Source organism: Oncorhynchus mykiss, chromosome 15 (genome assembly GCF_057628025.1).
Source record: "Oncorhynchus mykiss isolate SJ-2025 chromosome 15, ASM5762802v1, whole genome shotgun sequence".
In the NCBI taxonomy this organism is placed as follows: Eukaryota; Metazoa; Chordata; class Actinopteri; order Salmoniformes; family Salmonidae; genus Oncorhynchus; species Oncorhynchus mykiss.
Window position 1 is genome coordinate 19,100,615 of NC_143036.1, and position 21,720 is coordinate 19,122,334.

At 46.3% G+C, this 21,720-nt stretch overlaps 1 protein-coding gene across 2 annotated transcripts in view; it reads left to right on the forward strand.

The window, feature by feature from the left end:
* The window catches only part of scn5lab (sodium channel, voltage gated, type V-like, alpha b), a 191,241-nt gene that overhangs the window by 117,859 nt on the left and 51,662 nt on the right, over positions 1-21,720 (forward strand). The window lies entirely within an intron of this gene.

Sequence of the window (21,720 nt, forward strand, 5' to 3'; positions counted from 1 at the left end):
GAATCGTGGTTCCTGCTGTTTCACGCTGACGGGACAGTACTAAGATGGCGCCGAAGGACATGGCTGACGTTTTACATTCTCCCGATGAATTGTACAATTTTGTCATTTTTTTTGCATTTTCGTAACTTATTTTTTAACGTATTGTGTACATAATGTTGCTGCTACCGTCTCTTATTACCGAAAATATCTTCTGGACATCAGAAAAGCTATTACTCACCAAAGACTGGAAGAAACTTTTTCCTTTAACGTGTCAACGAGAAGGATATCCTGCTTTCACTGGAACAGGCCCAGATCCACGCCTTTTGCGTGAAGAAAAGATGCCAGAAAAGGGACGCAGGTCGGGGATCCTTCTGAGAAGCCGGAGGTGAGCAAGTAAACTCCCAATGCCTTCCATTCTCCTTGCTAACGTGCAATCGTTAGAACGTAAAATTGATGCCCTACTACTAAGATTATCCTACCAAAGGGACATAAAAACTGTGACATCTTCTGTTTCACCGAGATGTGGCTGAACAAAGAAACAGACAATATAGAGCTGGAGGGATTTTCCATGCACCTGCAGAACAGAGACGCTCCCTCTGGTAAGAAGAGGGGTGGGGGTGTGTGTCTTTTTGTCAAGAACAGCTGGTGTGCAATGTCTAATATTAAAGAAGTCTCAAGGTATTACTCGCCTGAGGTAGAGTACCTTATGATAAGCTGTCGACCACACTATCTACCAAGAGAGTTCTCATCTGTATTATTAGTAGCTGTCTATTTACCACCACAAAGCGAAGCTGGCACTAACACCGCTCTCAACCAACTCTATAAGGCCATAAGCAAAGAAGAAAATGCTCACCCAGAAGCAGCGCTCCTAGTGGCCGGGGACTTTAATGCAGGCAAACTTAAATCAGTTTTACCAAATTTTTACCAGCGTGTCATATGCAACCAGGAAAAAAATTAATCCTAGACCACCTTTACTCCACACACAGAGATGCATACAAAGCTCTCCCCCACCCTCCAGTTGACAAATCTGACCAGAACTCTATCCTCCTGATTCCTGCTTACAAGCAAAAAATAAATCAGGAAGTACCAGTGACTCTCTAAATAAAGTGGTCAGATGACGCGGATGCTACAATACAGGACTGTTTTGCTAGCACAGACTGGAATATATTCCGGGATTCATCCAATGGCAGCCATGAAGTGCTTCGAAAGGCTGGTCATGGCTCATATCAACAGCATCCTCCCAGACACCCTAGACCCAATTTGCGTACCGCCCCAACAGATCCACAGATGATGCCATCTCAATCGCACTCCACACCTCCCTTTCTCACCTGGACAAAAGGAACACCTATGTGAGAATGCTATTCATCGACTACAGCTCAGCGTTCAACACCATAGTGCCCACGAAGCTCAACACTAAGCTACAGTGCCTTGCGAAAGTATTCGGCCCCCTTGAACTTTGCAACCTTTTGCCACATTTCAGGCTTCAAACATAAAGATATAAAACTGTATTTTTTTGTGAAGAATCAACAACAAGTGGGACACAATCATGAAGTGGAACGACATTTATTGGATATTTCAAACTTTTTTAACAAATCAAAAACTGAAAAATTGGGCGTGCAAAATTATTCAGCCCCCTTAAGTTAATACTTTGTAGCGCCACCTTTTGCTGTGATTACAGCTGTAAGTCGCTTGGGGTATGTCTCTAAGGCGCTACAGAGTGTAGTGTGAACGGCCCAGTACATCACTGGGGCCAAGCTTCCTGCCATCCAGGACCTATATAATAGGCGGTGTCAGAGGAAAGCCCATAAAATTGTCAGAGACTCCAGTCACCCAGGTTATAGACTGTTTTCTCTGCTACCACACGGCAAGCGGTACCGGAGCACCAAGTCTAGGACCAAAAGGCTCCTCAACAGCTTCTACCCCCAAGCCATTAGACTGCTGAACGATTCATAAAAATAGCCACTGGACAATTTACATTGACCCCCCTAGTACGTTGCTGCTACTCGCTGTACCTATGCATAGTCACGTCGCCCCCACCTATATGTACAGATTATCTCAACTAGCCTGTACCCCTGCACACCCGGTACCGGTGCCCCCTGTATACAGCCTCGTGTTACTTTTTATTATTACTTTTTTTTCTAGCCTACTTGGTAAATATTTTCTACTTCTTGAACTGCATGGTTAAGGGCTTGTAAGTAAGCATTTCACGGTAAAGTCCTCACTTGTTGCATTCGGCGCATGTGGCGAATAAAGTTTGATTTGATTAGGGTGTGGACCACGAGTACATGCATCCATCATGCCGCATGTCAACATTAAAGGCTAGTGGTGTGATGGTGTGGGGTATGTTTTCATGGCACACATTGGGCCCCTTGATAAAAGTGGATAGGATATCTGAACATCCTTGCCAATCAAGTGCATCCTTTCATAGCAACAGTGTATGATTTGCAAATTGGATTTGCACAAGACTAGGATTGTCTAGGTTCCACGAACATGACAGTGAATTTAGTTTACTGCAGTGGCCTGCCCAGTCACCAGATCTCAATCCAATTGAGCATCTGTGGGATGATATGGAACCAGTTATTTGGAGTAGAGATACTGTTGCAGGCGTCAAATGTCAAAGGGTTTAAGGGTACTTTTAGGTATTAACTCCACATTTTTAAGGTCAGGGATAAATGTAGGCGTTAACTCCAAATTGTTCCAGTAAGGGTTAAGGTTTGGGAAAGGCTTAAAACTAAAATCTCAAAAATAACTTTCTATTTACGGATTTAAACTTGCGACCTTTGGAATCAGAGGCAGATGCTTACATCCATCCTCTTCCACAATGCCCTAGCAAAACCGAAACCTACTCGAAGGTAACAACGCTCACTGTCGCCCCTAGTGGACGATTTCCACATCATCTACCAATGCCGAATACTGACCTGTGTCACGGGTGACCTGGCTGCTACTTTATGTATGTGTTCGTGACTCTAGTGTCTCTTTTTAAAGCTCCATGTCAGGTGGTGCCCTTCCATTGGACCATGGCCCTGTGTAACTTAACTATGCCAGGTGTTAATACCCAGGCACAACTGGCAGCAGTTAGCGCCTCACTAACTGTGTATCAACCAGGAACCCACCACGGTACAGCACTCTCGTTCCAGATTCCTCTTCTGGTACTCCTTCACACACAAGCTTCCGATGGCAATAGTTTCAGGGAATTTGTTGTTGTTGTTGTGTTTTGATCCAAGTACAATACAATAGAGTAGAAACAGCCCTCACCGAATAATTCCTCAATTTGAATTAGAATGTAACTACTGTGAGAATGTACTGCCAGTGTAGTCTCACTGCAGTATAATCAAATAACACAGTGGTTTAATGCATACTACCAAATGAAGCTTTGAAATTCATTTAGCGAAAGGTATTTGAATAACTGTGATCCTGAATCATGTGTCTCAAATCATCCCTTAGGGAGGCTACCCACAGGCTAAGACTGGTTCTAACTGTAAACGTATGAGTCATAGGAGAACTAGCCATGTTTTCAGGAGGTTTTTGGGTAGAAAGGGTTGTGTTAATCAGTGAGAATGTGGGCCACACTGTCCTGAGGCTTATGCCTTCCACCGTTCATGTGATTTATCCACACCAAAATGCTCTCATTTTGCATGGATGGGCAATGTAACCACGCAGGGTGTGAAGGTTAGTGTGTGCGCGGGTGTGCGTGCGTGCGCTTGGGTGTGCGTGCGTGTGCACTTGGTTGCAGTTTCATGTTCAGTTGCCAAAACAGTCTTTGCTTGGATACAGACGACAGTGTTTCAGACTATTTTTTGGACTCGGAAGCAGATTCAAATGTCAAGTCAAATGTCAAACGTCAAATGTTATCAAACACAATATTGAGATTTCGTTTGGCAAGATATCCTAAAATGTCTGTGGTCAAAGGTATTGGTTGGTCGTACTTGGATGACTCATGGCTATTGGCTCGACAGTGTCTGGGCGTAGAGGACTGGAAGTATGAGTTGATGAAATACCAATCAACAGTGCATGAAAGTCAACCCTTTTGGTATTTTGCCCTTGACATTTTGCTGTTTCTCCTCTCTGTCAAGATGTCACTAGCCATCGAGAGAGTGGGAGGCATGAAAACAATATTTGCTCCAATTCTGTTGGTTGTAAGGCGTTATATCATATACATAAGAGAACACAAAGGCTTTTATTAAGTTGACAAAGGGTGTGTGTGTGTGTGTGTGTGTGTGCGTGTGCGTGTGCGTGCGCTGGGCCTGTAGAGACAATGGTCTATTTATAGTGAGTAGTCAACTCATGTTGCTCCCCACCTAGAGCCAGGGTAGGTATGCAGCTATTTAGCTATGCAGAACAGATGACACTATGACCCCAGAGCTACCTGCTGAGTGAGCTCATACTAATCTGACCTCATCCAAGATGGCCGCCCAGGCCCACTACTGACTTCAGAGTTGCCTGACCACTGATATTTGTTATTCCCATAATGGTAAAGGTTGAGAGTAGAGTAATATGATGCTAGACCTGTGGTTAGGAGCATATTCTACATTGAGTGCTTGCTTCACTATACATTGCTGTACTTGGTGAAGGATAACAGACCGTGTTGAGAATGAGAGTGGGACAGGGAGAGAAGGAGGGGGGAGGACTGGCGAAGGGAAAGTGGATATTATTAAAGCACTAATTAAATGCCCCCGTCTGCGTCTAAGCAGGGTTAGGATGTAAATCTCCTGGTGGCCTGGACCCAGGTGGTGGCTGTGGAGGTGGCTGGGACTGGGTCGTCTAGACCCAGGTGGTGGCTGGGACTGTGGTGATGGCTGGGACTGGTGGCCTAGACCCAGGTGGTGGCTGTGGTGGCTGGGACTGTGGTGATGGCTGGGACTGGGTGGTCTAGTCCCAGGTGGCGGATGTGGTGGCTGGGACTGGGTGGTCTAGTCCCAGGTGGTGGATGTGGTGGCTGGGACTGGGTGGTCTAGTCCCAGGTGGTGGATGTGGTGGCTGGGACTGTGGTGATGGCTGGGACTGGGTGGTCTAGTCCCAGGTGGTGGATGTGGTGGCTGGGACTGTGGTGATGGCTGGGACTGGGTGGCCTAGACCCAGGTGGTGGATGTGGTGACTGGGACTGTGGTGATGGCTGGGACTGGGTGGTCTAGTCCCAGGTGGTGGATGTGGTGGCTGGGACTGTGGTGATGGCTGGGACTGGGTGGCCTAGACCCAGGTGGTGGATGTGGTGACTGGGACTGTGGTGATGGCTGGGACTGGGTGGCCTAGACCCAGGTGGTGGATGTGGTGACTGGGACTGTGGTGATGGCTGGGACTGGGTGGTCTAGTCCCAGGTGGTGGATGTGGTGGCTGGGACTGTGGTGATGGCTGGGACTGGGTGGCCTAGACCCAGGTGGTGGATGTGGTGACTGGGACTGTGGTGATGGCTGGGACTGGGTGGCCTAGACCCAGGTGGTGGCTGTGGTGGCTGGGACTGTGGTGATGGCTGGGACTGGGTGGTCTAGTCCCAGGTGGTGGATGTGGTGGCTGGGACTGGGATGCCTGGTTTAGTTTGGTCACCCAGATGCTGGGTCTTAATACTAATACGGTGTTATAATACCCACTGGGTGCTGCAGACTGGACACTAATGAACACGGATCAAGCACTTTCACCTATTTTTAGGTCTTAGTATGCACATGTGTGTATCAGTGGGGGAGGACGTGAGGAGGCGATGGAGGGGGAAGACGTGAGGAGGAGATGGTGGGGGAGGACGTAAGGAGGAGATGGTGGGGGAGGACGTAAGGAGGAGATGGTGGGGGAGGACGTAAGGAGGAGATGGTGGGGGAGGACGTAAGGAGGAGATGGTGGGGGAGGACGTAAGGAGGAGATGGTGGGGGAGGACGTGAGGAGGAGATGGAGGGGGAGGACGTAAGGAGGAGATGGTGGGGGAGGACGTAAGGAGGAGATGGTGGGGGAGGACGTAAGGAGGAGATGGTGGGGGAGGACGTAAGGAGGAGATGGTGGGGGAGGACGTAAGGAGGAGATGGTGGGGGAGGACGTGAGGAGGAGATGGTGGGGGAGGACGTGAGGAGGAGATGGTGGGGGAGGACGTGAGGAGGAGATGGTGGGGGAGGACGTGAGGAGGAGATGGTGGGGGAGGACGTGAGGAGGAGATGGTGGGGGAGGACGTGAGGAGGAGATGGTGGGGGAGGACGTGAGGAGGAGATGGTGGGGGAGGACGTGAGGAGGAGATGGTGGGGGAGGACGTGAGGAGGAGATGGTGGGGGAGGGCGTGAGGAGGAGATGGTGGGGGAGGACGTGAGGAGGAGATGGTGGGGGAGGACGTGAGGAGGCGATGGTGGGGGAGGACGTGAGGAGGCGATGGTGGGGGAGGACGTGAGGAGGAGATGGTGGGGTAGGATGTGAGGAGGAGATGGTGGGGGAGGACGTGAGGAGGAGATGGTGGGGGAGGACGTGAGGAGGAGATGGTGGGGGAGGACGTGAGGAGGCGATGGTGGGGGAGGACGTGAGGAGGAGATGGTGGGGGAGGACGTGAGGAGGCGATGGTGGGGGAGGACGTGAGGAGAACTAAAAAAAATTGCATTTTTAAAAACAGAACAGCACTGTTTAATGAAAGCTTAAAATAAAGCTTGAAGGCGAAGATGTCTGGTTTATAATTCTGAGGTCTATTAATGTCCCTCTCTGTCTTTAGGAGCCATGTTATTCACACTACACATTTCTACCAATCAGAGGCGTATGAATCAAGCTAAATGGCATCGTTAACTATCATGGGCCCTTAATGTTTTCTAAGTGCATCATTTCATTATAAAAAGCCTCAAGTGTACGGGAAGAGTTGTCTTTATGGTTCACTGGGCACCTTTATTGACTGCTGTGTGTTTTGTGGCAGACTTGGGCACTAAACTCTCCTCCACAATTTACTCTCCTCTCTTCTCCAAACAAAGACACTGACACAAATATACAATCATAACACTACTGAGCAAAACTGAGCTGTGCTGGGCTGACCTGGTAACGAATACGTTAAGAAAATATCAGCACGGTAATAGCATGGTTCGAGTTGGTAGTTGTATTGTGAAGATGCTATTGGAGAAGTAGAACCCCTCTCTCCATTCTAATATTGCCACTACCTACACTATACAATAGACACATTCGATTGTGTTATCCTTTATCCAAGCCCTAGCAGGATTATGCAAAACAATCGAGGAAGACATAGAACACGCACAGAAAGTAGGCTGCACCACATGTCACCACATGACATGAGACTGACTCAAAAGCTCCTATTTTGTCACGTGTAGCCAGGGCCGTCCCCTAAAGCGACAGGTGAAATGTCAGTCCTGTGTCTAAACAGGTCAAATGTCAGTCCTGTGCCTAAACAGGTCAAATGTCAGTCCTGTGCCTAAACAGGTAAAATGTCAGTCCTGTGCCTAAACAGCTGAAATGTCAGTCCTGTGCCTAAACAGGTAAAATGTCAGTCCTGTGCCTAAACAGGTGAAATGTCAGTCCTGTGCCTAAACAGCTGAAATGTCAGTCCTGTGCCTAAACAGGTAAAATGTCAGTCCTGTGCCTAAACAGGTCAAATGTCAGTCCTGTGCCTAAACAGCTGAAATGTCAGTCCTGTGTCTAAAAAGGTCAAATGTCAGTCCTGTGCCTAAACAGGTGAAATGTCAGTCCTGTGCCTAAACAGCTGAAATGTCAGTCCTGTGCCTAAACAGGTAAAATGTCAGTCCTGTGCCTAAACAGGTCAAATGTCAGTCCTGTGCCTAAACAGGTCAAATGTCAGTCCTGTGTCTAAACAGGTAAAATGTCAGTCCTGTGCCTAAACAGCTGAAATGTAAGTCCTGTGCCTAAACAGCTGAAATGTCAGTCCTGTGCCTAAACAGGTAAAATGTCAGTCCTGTGCCTAAACAGGTGAAATGTCAGTCCTGTGTCTAAACAGGTCAAATGTCAGTCCTGTGTCTAAACAGGTCAAATGTCAGTCCTGTGCCTAAACAGGTCAAATGTCAGTCCTGTGTCTAAACAGGTGAAATGTCAGTCCTGTGTCTAAACAGGTGAAATGTCAGTCCTGTGTCTAAACAGGTAAAATGTCAGTCCTGTGTCTAAACAGGTAAAATGTCAGTCCTGTGTCTAAACAGGGGAAATGTCAGTCCTGTGTCTAAACAGGGGAAATGTCAGTCCTGTGTCTAAACAGGGGAAATGTCAGTCCTGTGACTAAACAGGTGAAATGTTAGTCCTGTGTCTAAACAGGTCAAATGTTAGTCCTGTGTCTAAACAGGTCAAATGTCAGTCCTGTGTCTAAACAGGGGAAATGTCAGTCATGTGTGTAAACAGGGGAAATGTCAGTCCTGTGTCTAAACAGGTGAAATGTCAGTCCTGTGTCTAAACAGGTGAAATGTCAGTCCTTTGCTTAAACAGGTCAAATGTCAGTCCTGTGTCTAAACAGGTAAAATGTCAGTCCTGTGTCTAAACAGGTCAAATGTCAGTCCTGTGTCTAAACAGGTCAAATGTCAGTCCTGTGTCTAAACAGGTCAAATGTCAGTCCTGTGACTAAACAGGTGAAATGTCAGTCCTGTGTCTAAACAGGTGAAATGTCAGTCCTGTCCCTAAACAGGTGAAATGTCAGTCCTGTGACTAAACAAGTGAAATATCAGTCTTGTGACTAAACAGGTGAAATGTCAGTCCTGTGTCTAAACAGGGGAAATGTCAGTCCTGTGCTTAAACAGGTCAAATGTCAGTCCTGTGTCTAAACAGGTAAAATGTCAGTCCTGTGTCTAAACAGGTCAAATGTCAGTCCTGTGTCTAAACAGGTCAAATGTCAGTCCTGTGTCTAAACAGGTCAAATGTCAGTCCTGTGACTAAACAGGTGAAATGTTAGTCCTGTGTCTAAACAGGTGAAATGTCAGTCCTGTCCCTAAACAGGTGAAATGTCAGTCCTGTGACTAAACAAGTGAAATATCAGTCTTGTGACTAAACAGGTGAAATGTCAGTCCTGTGACTAAACAGGTGAAATGTCAGTCCTGTGTCTAAACAGGTGAAATATCAGTCCTGTGTCTAAACAGGTGAAATGTCAGTCCTGTGTCTAAACAGGTAAAATGTCAGTCCTGTGAATAAACAGCTGAAATGTCAGTCTTGTGTCTAAACAGGTGAAATGTCAGTCCTGTGTCTAAACAGGTGAAATGTCAGTCCTGTGTCTAAACAAGTGAAATGTCAGTCCTGTGACTAAACAGGTGAAATGTCAGTCCTGTGCCTAAACAGGTAAAATGTCAGTCCTGTGACTAAACAGCAGAAATGTCAGTTCTGTGCCAAAACAGGTAAAATGTCAGTCATGTGTCTAAATAGCTGAAATGTCAGTCCTGTGTCTAAACAGCTGAAATGTCAGTCCTGTGTCTAAACAGGTGAAATGTCAATCATGTTTCTAAACAGGTGAAATGTCAGTCCTGTGTCTAAACAGGTAAAATGTCAGTCCTGTGACTAAACAGCAGAAATGTCAGTTCTGTGCCAAAACAGGTAAAATGTCAGTCATGTGTCTAAATAGCTGAAATGTCAGTCCTGTGTCTAAACAGCTGAAATGTCAGTCCTGTGTCTAAACAGGTGAAATGTCAATCATGTTTCTAAACAGGTGAAATGTCAGTCCTGTGTCTAAACAGGTAAAATGTCAGTCCTGTGACTAAACAGGTGAAATGTCAGTCCTGTGACTATACAGGTGAAATGTCAGTCCTGTGTCTAAACAGGTAAAATGTCAGTCCTGTGTCTAAACAGGGGAAATGTCAGTCCTGTGTGTAAACAGGGGAAATGTCAGTCCTGTGTGTAAACAGGGGAAATGTCAGTCCTGTGTCTAAACAGGGGAAATGTCAGTCCTGTGTCTAAACAGGTGAAATGTCAGTCCTGTGTCTAAACAGGGGAAATGTCAGTCCTGTGCCTAAACAGGTCAAATGTCAGTCCTGTGTCTAAACAGGTAAAATGTCAGTCCTGTGTCTAAACAGGTCAAATGTCAGTCCTGTGTCTAAACAGGTCAAATGTCAGTCCTGTTACTAAACAGGTGAAATGTTAGTCCTGTGTCTAAACAGGTGAAATGTCAGTCCTGTGTCTAAACAAGTGAAATGTCAGTCCTGTGACTAAACAGGTGAAATGTCAGTCCTGTGTCTAAACAGCTGAAATGTCAGTCCTGTGTCTAAACAGGTTAAATGTCAATCATGTTTCTAAACAGGTGAAATGTCAGTCCTGTGTCTAAACAGGTAAAATGTCAGTCCTGTGACTAAACAGGTGAAATGTCAGTCCTGTGTCTAAAGAGGTCAATTGTCAGTCCTGTGACTAAACAGGTGAAATGTTAGTCCTGTGTCTAAACAGGTGAAATGTCAGTCCTGTGTCTAAACAGGTCAAATGTCAGTCATGTGTCTAAACAGGTCAAATGTCAGTCCTGTGACTAAACAGGTGAAATGTTAGTCCTGTGTCTAAACAGGTGAAATGTCAGTCCTGTGTCTAAACAGGTGAAATGTCAGTCCTGTGACTAAACAAGTGAAATATCAGTCTTGTGACTAAACAGGTGAAATGTCAGTCCTGTGACTAAACAGGTGAAATGTCAGTCCTGTGTCTAAACAGGTGAAATATCAGTCCTGTGACTAAACAGGTGAAATGTCAGTCCTGTGACTAAACAGGTGAAATGTCAGTCCTGTGTCTAAACAGGTGAAATATCAGTCCTGTGTCTAAACAGGTAAAATGTCAGTCCTGTGAATAAACAGCTGAAATGTCAGTCTTGTGTCTAAACAGGTGAAATGTCAGTCCTGTGTCTAAACAGGTGAAATGTCAGTCCTGTGTCTAAACAAGTGAAATGTCAGTCCTGTGACTAAACAGGTGAAATGTCAGTCCTGTGCCTAAACAGGTAAAATGACAGTCCTGTGACTAAACAGCGGAAATGTCAGTTCTGTGCCAAAACAGGTAAAATGTCAGTCATGTGTCTAAATAGCTGAAATGTCAGTCCTGTGTCTAAACAGGTGAAATGTCAATCATGTTTCTAAACAGGTGAAATGTCAGTCCTGTGTCTAAACAGGTAAAATGTCAGTCCTGTGACTAAACAGGTGAAATGTCAGTCCTGTGACTATACAGGTGAAATGTCAGTCCTGTGACTAAACAGGTGAAATGTCAGTCCTATGACTAAACAGGTAAAATGTCAGTCCTGTGTCTAAACAGGTGAAATGTCAGTCCTGTGACTAAACAGGTTCAACCCAGAGTCCTCTGTGAGGTAAGCAGTGGCTTGTAACATATTGGCGAGGTTCACGCGGGATTGCGCCAACCTTTCCTGCTCCCCCCCCCACACACACACCACACACACACACTGCACATGCCGTACACACACACCCCACACACACACGAACACGCACAGCACACATGCCTGTGTGCGTAACCGTCAAGGCCTTTTGTGCCCTGTGTCTCGGAGCAGACACAGATGCCCTAGGCACCCTGAGTCACACTGCTCCAGAGTCGGTGTGGACTGTAGCCACAAGTGTGTGTAATGCAATAAGCATTGCATGAATGATATAGCAAGAACGTGACCACAATATCCAGAGGGATGTGTCCCCAAAAAAGGATGGGATATGGTTAGTGCTGTGACACACACATTATCCACTGTCATGTGGCAGAATGATAATGATATGACAATGTTCATGTTCATGTTTTCTGTTCTAAAAAGTTTTTCTGTTATGACTATGTTTATTCTAAATTAAATTATGGGGAGTTGTTTCAGTCTTTGAGAGAGAGAGAGAGAGAGAGAGAGAGCGAGAGAGAGAGAGCGAGAGAGAGAGAGAGAGAGAGAGCGAGAGAGAGAGAGAGAGAGAGAGAGAGAGAGAGAGAGACTTATTTTGTACATAATGTAGGCCCTCATCCCCGTCATTCGCAGGAGGAAAAGACGGAGGTATCATGGACGACGGTCCGGGTGCCTTGTAATGATCCGTCGCCGAGAGGGTAATGTACCTTTACCATGGGTCCTATCATCCAACTTACACTCAATCAATAATAAAATAGACAAACTACGAGCACATATATCCTACCAACCGGAATTAAAAAGTGTAATATATTGTGTTTCACCGAGTTGTGGCTGAACGACGACATGATTAACATACAGCTGGCGGGTTTTAAGATATTTCAGACCGATGCTGGCACTAAGACCGCACTCAATGAGCTGTATACGGTCATAAGCAAACAGGAAAATGCTCATCCGGAGACTGCGCTCCTAGTGGTCGGGGACTTTAATGCAGGGAAACTCAAATCAGTTTTACCTCATTTCTATCAGCATGTTAGATATGCAACCAGAGGGAAAGCACTCTAGACCACCTTTACTCTACACAGAGAGACGCGTACAAAGCTCTCCCTCCCCCTCCATTTGGCAAATCTAACCATAATTCTTTCCTCCTGGTTCCTGCTTACAAGCAAACACTAAAGCAGGAAGCGCCAGTGACTCGGTCAAAAAGAAAGTGGTCAGATGCTAAGCTACGGGACTGTTTTGCTAGCACAGACTGGAATATGTTCCGGCATTCTTCTGATGGTATTGAGGAGTACACCACATCTGTCACTGGGTTCATCAATAAATGCATTGACGACGTCGTCCTCACAGTGACCGTATGTACATACCCCAACCAGAAGCCATGGATTACAGCAACATCCACACTGAGCTAAAGGGTAGAGCTGCCGCTTTCAAGGAGTGGGACCCAGAAGCCTATAAGAAATCCCACTATGTCCTCCAAACCATCAAATAAGCAAAGCATCAATACAGGACTAAGATTGAATCGTACCACACCGGCGCTGACGCTCGTCGGATGTGGCAGGGCTTGCAAACTATTACAGACTACAAAGGGAAGCACAGCCACGAGCTGCCCTGTGACACAAACTTACTTCTATGCTCGCTTCGAGGCAAGTAACACTGAAACATGCATGAAAGCACCAGCTGTTCCAGGCGACTGTGTTATCACGCTCTCCGTAGCCGATGTGAGTAAGAGAATTAAAACAAGTCAACATTCACAAGGCTGCAGGGCCAGACGGATTACCAGGACGTGTACTCCGGGCATGCGCTGACCAACTGGAAAGTGTCTTCAATTACATTTTCAAAGTGTCCCTGACTGAGTCTTTAATGCCAACATGTTTCAAGCAGACCACCATAGTCCCTGTGTCCAAGAACACTAAGGTAACCTAAATGACTACTGACCCGTAGCACTTACATCTGTAGCCATGAAGTGCTTTGAAAGGCTATTTATGGCTCACAAGAACACCATTATCCCAGAAACCTTAGGCCCATTCTAATTTCCATACCGCCCCAACAGATCCACAGATGATGCCATCTCTATTTCACTCAACACTGCCCTTTCCCACCTGGACAAAAGGAACACCTATGTGAGAATGCTATTCATTGACTACAGCTCAGAGTTCAACACCATAGTGCCCACGAAGCTCATCACTAAGCTAAGGACTCTGGGACTAAACACCTCCCTCTACAACTGGATCCTGGAATTCTTGACAGGCTGCCCCCAGGTGGTAAGGGTAGATAAAAACACATCCGCCATGCTGATCGTCAACACGGGGGCCCCTCAGGGGTGCGTGCTCAGTCCCTTCCTGTGCTCCCTGTTCACTCATGACTGCATGGCCAGGCATGACTCCAACACCATCAAGTTTGCCCGATCACAGACAATGATGAGACAGCCTATAGGGAGGAGGTCAGAGACCTAGTCGTGTGGTGCCTGGACAACAACCTCTCCCTCAACGTGATCAAGACAAAGGAGATGATTGGGGACTACAGGAAAAGGAGAACCGAGCACGCCCCCATTCTCATCGACAGGGCTGTAGTGGAACAGGTTGAGAGCTTCAAGTTCCTTGGTGTTCACATCACCAACAAACTATCATGATCCAAACACACTAAGACAGTCATGAAGAGGGCACGACAAAGCTGATTCCCCCTCAGGAGACTTAAAATATTTGGCATGGGTCCTCAGATCCTCAAAAGGATTTATACAGCTGCACCATCAAGCACCGCCTGGCTGTGGCAACTGCTTGGCCTCTGACCGGAAGGCACTACAGAGGGTGGTACATACAGCCCAGTATATCACTGGGGCCAAGCTTCCTGCTATCCAGCACCTCTGTATCAGGCGGTGTCAGAGGAAGGCCCTAAAAATTGTCAATGACTGTAGCCACCCTAGTCATAGATTGTTCTCTCTGCTCCCTCATGGCAAGAGGTACCGGAGCACCAAGTCGAGGTCCAAAAGGCTTTTTAACAGCTTCCACCCCCAAGCCATAAGACTCCTAAACAGCTAATCGAAGTGCTACCCAGACCCCTATTTTAAGCTGCTGCTACTCTCTGTGTATAGTCTATGCATAGTCACTTTAACTCTACCTACATGTACATGTAACCTCAACTAACCAGTGTCCCCGCATATTGACTCTATACCGGTACCCCCTGTATATAGACTTGCTTGTTATTTTACTGTTGCTGTTTAATTATTTGTTACTTTTATTTTATATTTTATATTTTGATTTGGAAGAGGGCTAGTGAGCTTTAGCTTGGTAGCATGTTACTCAACAGATGGCCAATTCTGAGAAACATTGATACAACAGAAAGATACAAGTCATAAGTCTTTATAGTCTGACAACCTTAAATATTCTGCCTTGGTATATATCAGGGTTATTTAAGGTCTTCCTAACATATCTTTCTAACATGATCCAGTTAAAGTGTTTTGTGGCGGGTAAGCATGACTGCATACTGTGATGAGCAATTTAGTTCAGGTTATATTTATGCTGCCCTGGGTCTCAGAGAGGAAATCAGACATGCCCTGGGTCTCAGAGAGGAAAGCAGACAGGCCCTGGGTCTCAGAGAGGGAAGCAGACAGGCCCTGGGTCTCAGAGAGGGAAGCAGACATGCCCTGGGTCTCAGAGAGGGAAGCAGACAGGCCCTGGGTTTCAGAGAGGGAAGCAGACAGGCCCTGGGTCTCAGAGAGGGAAGCAGACAGGCCCTGGGTCTCAGAAAGGGAAGCAGACAGGCCCTGGGTTTCAGAGAACGAAGCAGACAGGACCTGGGTCTCAGAGAGGGAAGCAGACAGGCCCTGGGTCTCAGAGAGGGAAGCAGACATGCCCTGGGTCTCAGAGAGGGAAGCAGACAGGCCCTGGGTCTCAGAGAGGAAAGCAGACATGCCCTGGGTCTCAGAGAGGGAAGCAGACAGGCCCTGGGTCTCAGAGAGGGAAGCAGACAGGCCCTGGGTCTCAGAGAATGAAGCAGACAGGCCCTGGGTCTCAGAGAAGGAAGCAGACAGGCCCTGGGTCTCAGAGATGGAAGAATGGAGGTCCAGGGTTTCAGAGAGGTTAGCAGCAGGCAGGCATCGGCTACACTCTTAGAAAGGTAAGGTCTCCCCATAGGAGAACCCTTTGAAAAATCATTTTTGGTTCCAAGAAGAACTCTTTTAGTTCCTGGGAAACCCCTTTGGAACCCTTTCCACAGAGTTCTACCTGGAACCAGAAAGGGTTCTACCTAAAAAGGGTTCTCCTTTTGGGACAGCCAAAGAACCCTCTTAGGTTCTAGATAGCACTTTTTTTCTAATAGTGTTGACTGCTGCCTCCTTAGGGAGCTATGGGGCTACACTGCTGCCTTGTCATTCAGTCCTCAGAACCTCCAAGGCCCCGAAGGCTACCCCAACATATCTATTTTCTCTGTATTCTTGTCTAGTCCTGAGCTACCCTCTTCTGATGCATGGTCCTTGCTTGGTTTGTTCTGTTTCTTTGCCCCAATACAGCAAGTAAGTGGTTTGGTTTGAGCCCCAGTTTGTTGTTATACAGAATGTTTCAGGGTCTATATATACATGGGTCTATGTATACATATACCTGTAATCTGGAGCAGGTTAGCTAATTTACTGTAAACTTTTTTTGCGTCGGCCAGGGGCGGACTGGCCATCTGGCATTTCTGGCAAATGACAGATGGGCTGGTCCATTTTTAGCCCAAAAACTATTTAGTTTTTTGCAAAATTGTCATTATTTGGCTAATAATGGGGGCCTGAAGGAAAAAAAATGGGCTGGTGTGTTAGAAATGCCAGGGACGATTACTGGTCCTTGTCCACCCCTGGTATCAGGGACCCATTTTGTGAAAGCAAATTCATCAGGGACCCCTCATAATATCAGAACACATCTCCTACTTAGAGGAAAATTCCACCCAATAACTATCTTTTGTTATTTTCTTAATTAGTCCATTGTTGTTGCATCATACTGGGATGATTTCTGTACTTTGAAAGTTACATATCTTGAAAACTTGATTGCTGACAAGCTTAACATTTTGGGACTATGTCAACAATGGAGTAATGAAATATATACCAAAATATTGTTTTTGGGTGGAGTTTTCCTTTAAGAAATCATAAGAATAGCATACAAGCAGTTTTACTATGACTCTCAGAGATAATGTTTTTGCTGCTTTAAAGCTAATTCCGTGCAATTCTATACATTTGACGATGGTGCAGAGAAAAACATTTGCAATTACAGTGCATTTATGTTCAAAACATTATTTCTGGGGAATACCATTGTGTCGTACTGCTTTGGGAACTACTGATCGAGAGCAAATGCCGGACCCAATCGAAACTAATTGGTACAATCCGACTAAACGAGTTGGGCTCAGGTGGGATGGGAGTCCCAACATTTTGTAATCCTTGATTGATGAATGCATCACAGTTTTCGTGCCTTCCCCCGGTGATCTGTGAGGCTGTGTGGGTGTGTGTGTGCTGCAATTTTAGAGCGTTTGTGGGTTGAGGTCTTCATTTGGCGATATTGCCTCTGGTCTCGAACAGTGTCAGGGGTCCAAGGTTGCAGGCTGGAGAAAGGGGAGGGACTCCGTTCATATTGAAAAGTTTCAGTTTTAATTTGAAGTGCAGGAGTAGAGTGAAATGCCTTTCTTGCAAGCCTTAAACCCAGCAATGCAGTAATCAATATCAATGTAGTACTAAAAATAATATAAGGCACAACAAAAACACACAAGAAATAAAAATAAGAAATAAAAACAAAAGAAAGTAAGAACCTATATACAGGGTCAGTTACAATACCATATTTCCAATGTACAGGGACACTGGAGTGATGGGGTACATATGTAAGGGGACAAGGCATCAGGATATATGATAATCAGAGTAGCAGCAGCGTATATGGTGTGTGTGTGTGTGTGTGTGTGTGTGTGTGTGTGTGTGTGTGTGTGTGTGTGTGTGTGTGTGTGTGTGTGTGTGTGTGTGTGTGTGTGTGTGTGTGTGTGTGTGTGTGTGTGTGTGTGGAGTCAGTATAAATATGTGTGCACGTTTTGTGTGTGTGAGAAAATGAAGTGTGTGTGTGCATTTGCGTGTTGGAGTGTCAGTGTGTGTGAGTGTGTAGAGTTCTGTGAGAATGCATAGAGACAGAGCAAAAAATACAAGGGTCAATCACTTGCCGTGAGAATCAAAGACAACAGTCTATGGCTTTGGTGGCTGGAGTCTAACAATTTTCCGAGACCTTCCTTTTACACCGCCTGATATAGAGGTCCTGGATGGCAGGGAACTTGGCCCCAGTGATGTACTGGGCTGTCCGCACCACCCTCTGTAGCGCCATGCGATCAAGGGCAGTGCTGTTGCCATACCGAGCCGTGATGCAGCCAGTCAACATGCTCTCAATGGTGCAGCTGTATAACTTTTTCAGGATTTGAGGGACCATGTCAAACCTTTTCAACCTCCTGAGGGGGAAGAGGCGCTGTTGCGTATTCTTCACGACTGTGCGTGTGTGTGGACCATTTTAAGTCCTTAGTGATGTGGACACCAAGGAACTTGAACCTCCCAACCCTTTCTGCTCCAGCCCTCTCAGTGTGGAGGGGAGTGTGCCCACCCTACCAGTTTCCTGTAGTCCACGATCAGCTCCTGGGTCTTACTGACGTTGAGGGAGAAGTTGTATCCCGGGACCACACTAATATGCATGTAAATATCTCATGGTTCAAAGTGGAGGAGAGATTGACTTCATCACTACTTGTTTTTGTAAGAAGTGTTGAAATACTGAATACACCGAGGTGTCTGTTTAAACTACTAGCACACAGCTTGGACACACATGCATACCCCACAAGATTATGGGACTATGGGAGGTGTACATGGGACTATGGGAGGCGTACATGGGACTATGGGAGGCGTACATGGGACTATGGGAGGCGTACATGGGACAATGGGAGGCGTACATGGGACTATGGGAGGCGTACATGGGACTATGGGAGGCGTACATGGGACTATGGGAGGCGTACATGGGACTATGGGAGGCGTACATGGGACTATGGGAGGCGTACATGGGACTATGGGAGGCGTACATGGGACAATGGGAGGCGTACATGGGACTATGGGAGGCGTACATGGGACTATGGGAGGCATACATGGGACTATGGGAGGCGTACATGGGACTATGGGAGGCGTACATGGGACTATGGGAGGCGTACATGGGACTGTGGTAGGCGTACATGGGACTATGGGAGGCGTACATGGGACAATGGGAGGCGTACATGGGACTATGGGAGGCGTACATGGGACTATGGGAGGCATACATGGGACTATGGGAGGTGTACATGGGACTATGGGAGGCGTACATGGGACTATGGGAGGCGTACATGGGACTGTGGTAGGCGTACATGGGACTGTGGGAGGCGTACATGGGACTGTGGTAGGCGTACATGGGACTGTGGTAGGCGTACATGGGACTATGGGAGGCGTACATGGGACTGTGGTAGGCGTACATGGGACTGTGGGAGGCGTACAGTACTACATAGAGTCATGACTACATGGAACTCTATACCACATCAGGTGACTGATTTAAGCAGTAGAATCAGATACAAAAAAACTGATAAAAATATGCCTTATGGAACAGTGGGGACTGTGAAGAGACACACACAGACACACATACACATGATAAGACACACAGTCTACACACACGTACACATGGATTTTGTATTGTAGATATGAGTTAGTAGAGTAGTGGTCTGAGGGAACACACTTAACGTGTTGTGAAAGGTGTTATGAAAAGTAATGTCATGTAAAATGTTCAATTATGTGTAACTGCCTTAATGTTGCTGGACCTCAGGAAGAGTAGCTGCTGCCTTGGCAGGAACTAATGGGGATCCTTAATAAATACAAAAACACTGCCAGGTCACTGACCTCCTCCCTGTGCACTTTCTCATCAGCAAACTTGATAATGGTGTTGGCGTCGTGCGGGGCCACACGGTTGTGGGTAAACAGGGAGTACAGGAGGGGAGTAAGCAAAGTGCGCAGTCCTTTGTGGCCCCCGTGTTGAGAGTCAGCGTGGCAGAGGTGATGTTACCTATCCTCACCACCTGGGGCCAGCCCGTCAGGAAGTCCAGGATCCAGTTGCAGAGGGAGGTGTTCAGTCCCAAGGTCCTATGCTTTGTGATGAGCTTGAAGGGGACTATGGTGTTGAACGCTGAACTGTAGTCAATGAACAGCATTGTCACATAGGTATTCCTGTTAAATAGGTGGGGGAGGGCAGTGTGGAGTGAAATTGAGATTGCGTCTGTTGGAGCTGTGTGCAAATTGGAGTGGGTCTAGGGTGTCTGGGTTGATGTGTGCCATAACTAGGCTTTCAAATTACTTAATGATTACAGATGTGAGTGCTACAGGGGTTTAGTCATTGTGGCATGAAGCCTTAGAGTTTTTGGGAACAGGAGTGATGGTGGTCAGCTTAAAACATGTGGGGATTACAAACTGGGACAAGGAGAGGTTAAAAATGGTTGTGAATAAGCCTGTTAGCTGATCTGCGCATGCTCTGAGAACACACCCTGGAATACCGTTCAGCCCCGTGGCCTTGTGAGTGTTGACCTGATTAAAGACTTTTCTCACGTCGGCATTTGAGAGTGAAATCACCCAGTCCTCTGGGTCGGTGGGAGCCCTCTCGCACGGCATGGTGTTGTTATTGTCGAAGCGTGCATAAAATGCATTGAGTTCGTCTGGTAGAGAGGCATCGTTGGGCAGATCACAGCAGGGTCTTCCTCTATAATCCGTAATGGACTGTAGCCCCTGCCACATGCAGTGGATGTCAGAGCCTTTGTAATATGATTCCACCTTATTCCTGTATTGTCCTTTTGCTAGTTTGACGACTCTGCGGAAGTAGTAGTGGGACTTCTTTTACTTGTTCCTGTCCTCAGCCGTAGCCTCAGGGTTTTCTGTGATAGCCCTGTGAGCAGTAGCCCTGTCCCAACCTCAGTGTTAATCCAGGGCTTTTGATTGGGAAAGCAGTGAACCTTCAATGTGGGGACAATGTTGGCAATGCATTTCCTAATGAAGCTGTGGCTGTTGACTGTTAAAGGTGAATCATTCTAAACGCTGGGTTTAATCCTTTACACAGGCCTTGGCTCGGAAAGGCAAAAAACAGTTTTTTTGTTGTTGTTATGAGTGCAGGACCTTGACATGATGGGTGGGAAGTTGGTTCAGTGTGTGTGTGTGTGTGTGTGTGTGTGTGTGTGTGTGTGTGTGTGTGTGTGTGTGTGTGTGTGTGTCATACAAAATTACACAAACACACACACACACACACACACCCCACCACACTCACACCAACACTGCAGGAGAATCCAAAAGCATGTAAATGAATCCATGTGAATACGGACGCACCAGTCCCAACGTTGAGCGTCAGATTTTCTCAGGGAAGGGATTTGTTGTTATTGACCTATTGGCACAGTTTATTCTGGTCCCTTATGCCATGAGGTGATGTTCACCACCAGGGATGTGGTGACATTGACCTGTCATTGACCTGTCATTGACCTGGCTACATGTGACAAAATATGTCACTGCTGTAATAGCAGAGTTGACGCCAAAACATGAATTCCCCCTGGTTTCTAATTGATTTGCTGCCTTTTATGTTTTTAGAAATGACACCATAACGTGGTAGACTGCTAATGGTTTGACTGATGTTATGTCAGAGAAAAATATTAGCCACAGCATGGTAAAAGCCCTCAAGTGAAAGGTCAAATGCAAATTGGTAAAAAAAAATCTATAATATCTGCATGTGTGTGTGTGTGTGCACAAGTACAGTATGTGGACTATATACAGTGCCTTGCGAAAGTATTCGGCCCCCTTGAACTTTGCGACCTTGTGCCACATTTCAGGCTTCAAACATAAAGATATAAAACTGTATTTTTTTGTGAAGAATCAACAACAAGTGGGACACAATCATGAAGTGGAACAACATTTATTGGATATTTCAAACTTTTTTAACAAATCAAAAACTGAAAAATTGGGCGTGCAAAATTATTCAGCCCATTTACTTTCAGTGCAGCAAACTCTCTCCAGAAGTTCAGTGAGGATCTCTGAATGATCCAATGTTGACCTAAATGACTAATGATGATAAATACAATCCACCTGTGTGTAATCAAGTCTCCGTATAAATGCACCTGCACTGTGATAGTCTCAGAGGTCCGTTAAAAGCGCAGAGAGCATCATGAAGAACAAGGAACACACCAGGCAGGTCCGAGATACTGTTGTGAAGAAGTTTAAAGCCGGATTTGGATACAAAAAGATTTCCCAAGCTTTAAACATCCCAAGGAGCACTGTGCAAGCGATAATATTGAAATGGAAGGAGTATCAGACCACTGCAAATCTACCAAGACCTGGCCGTCCCTCTAAACTTTCAGCTCATACAAGGAGAAGACTGATCAGAGATGCAGCCAAGAGGCCCATGATCACTCTGGATGAACTGCAGAGATCTACAGCTGAAGGTGGGAGACTCTGTCCATAGGACAACAATCAGTCGTAT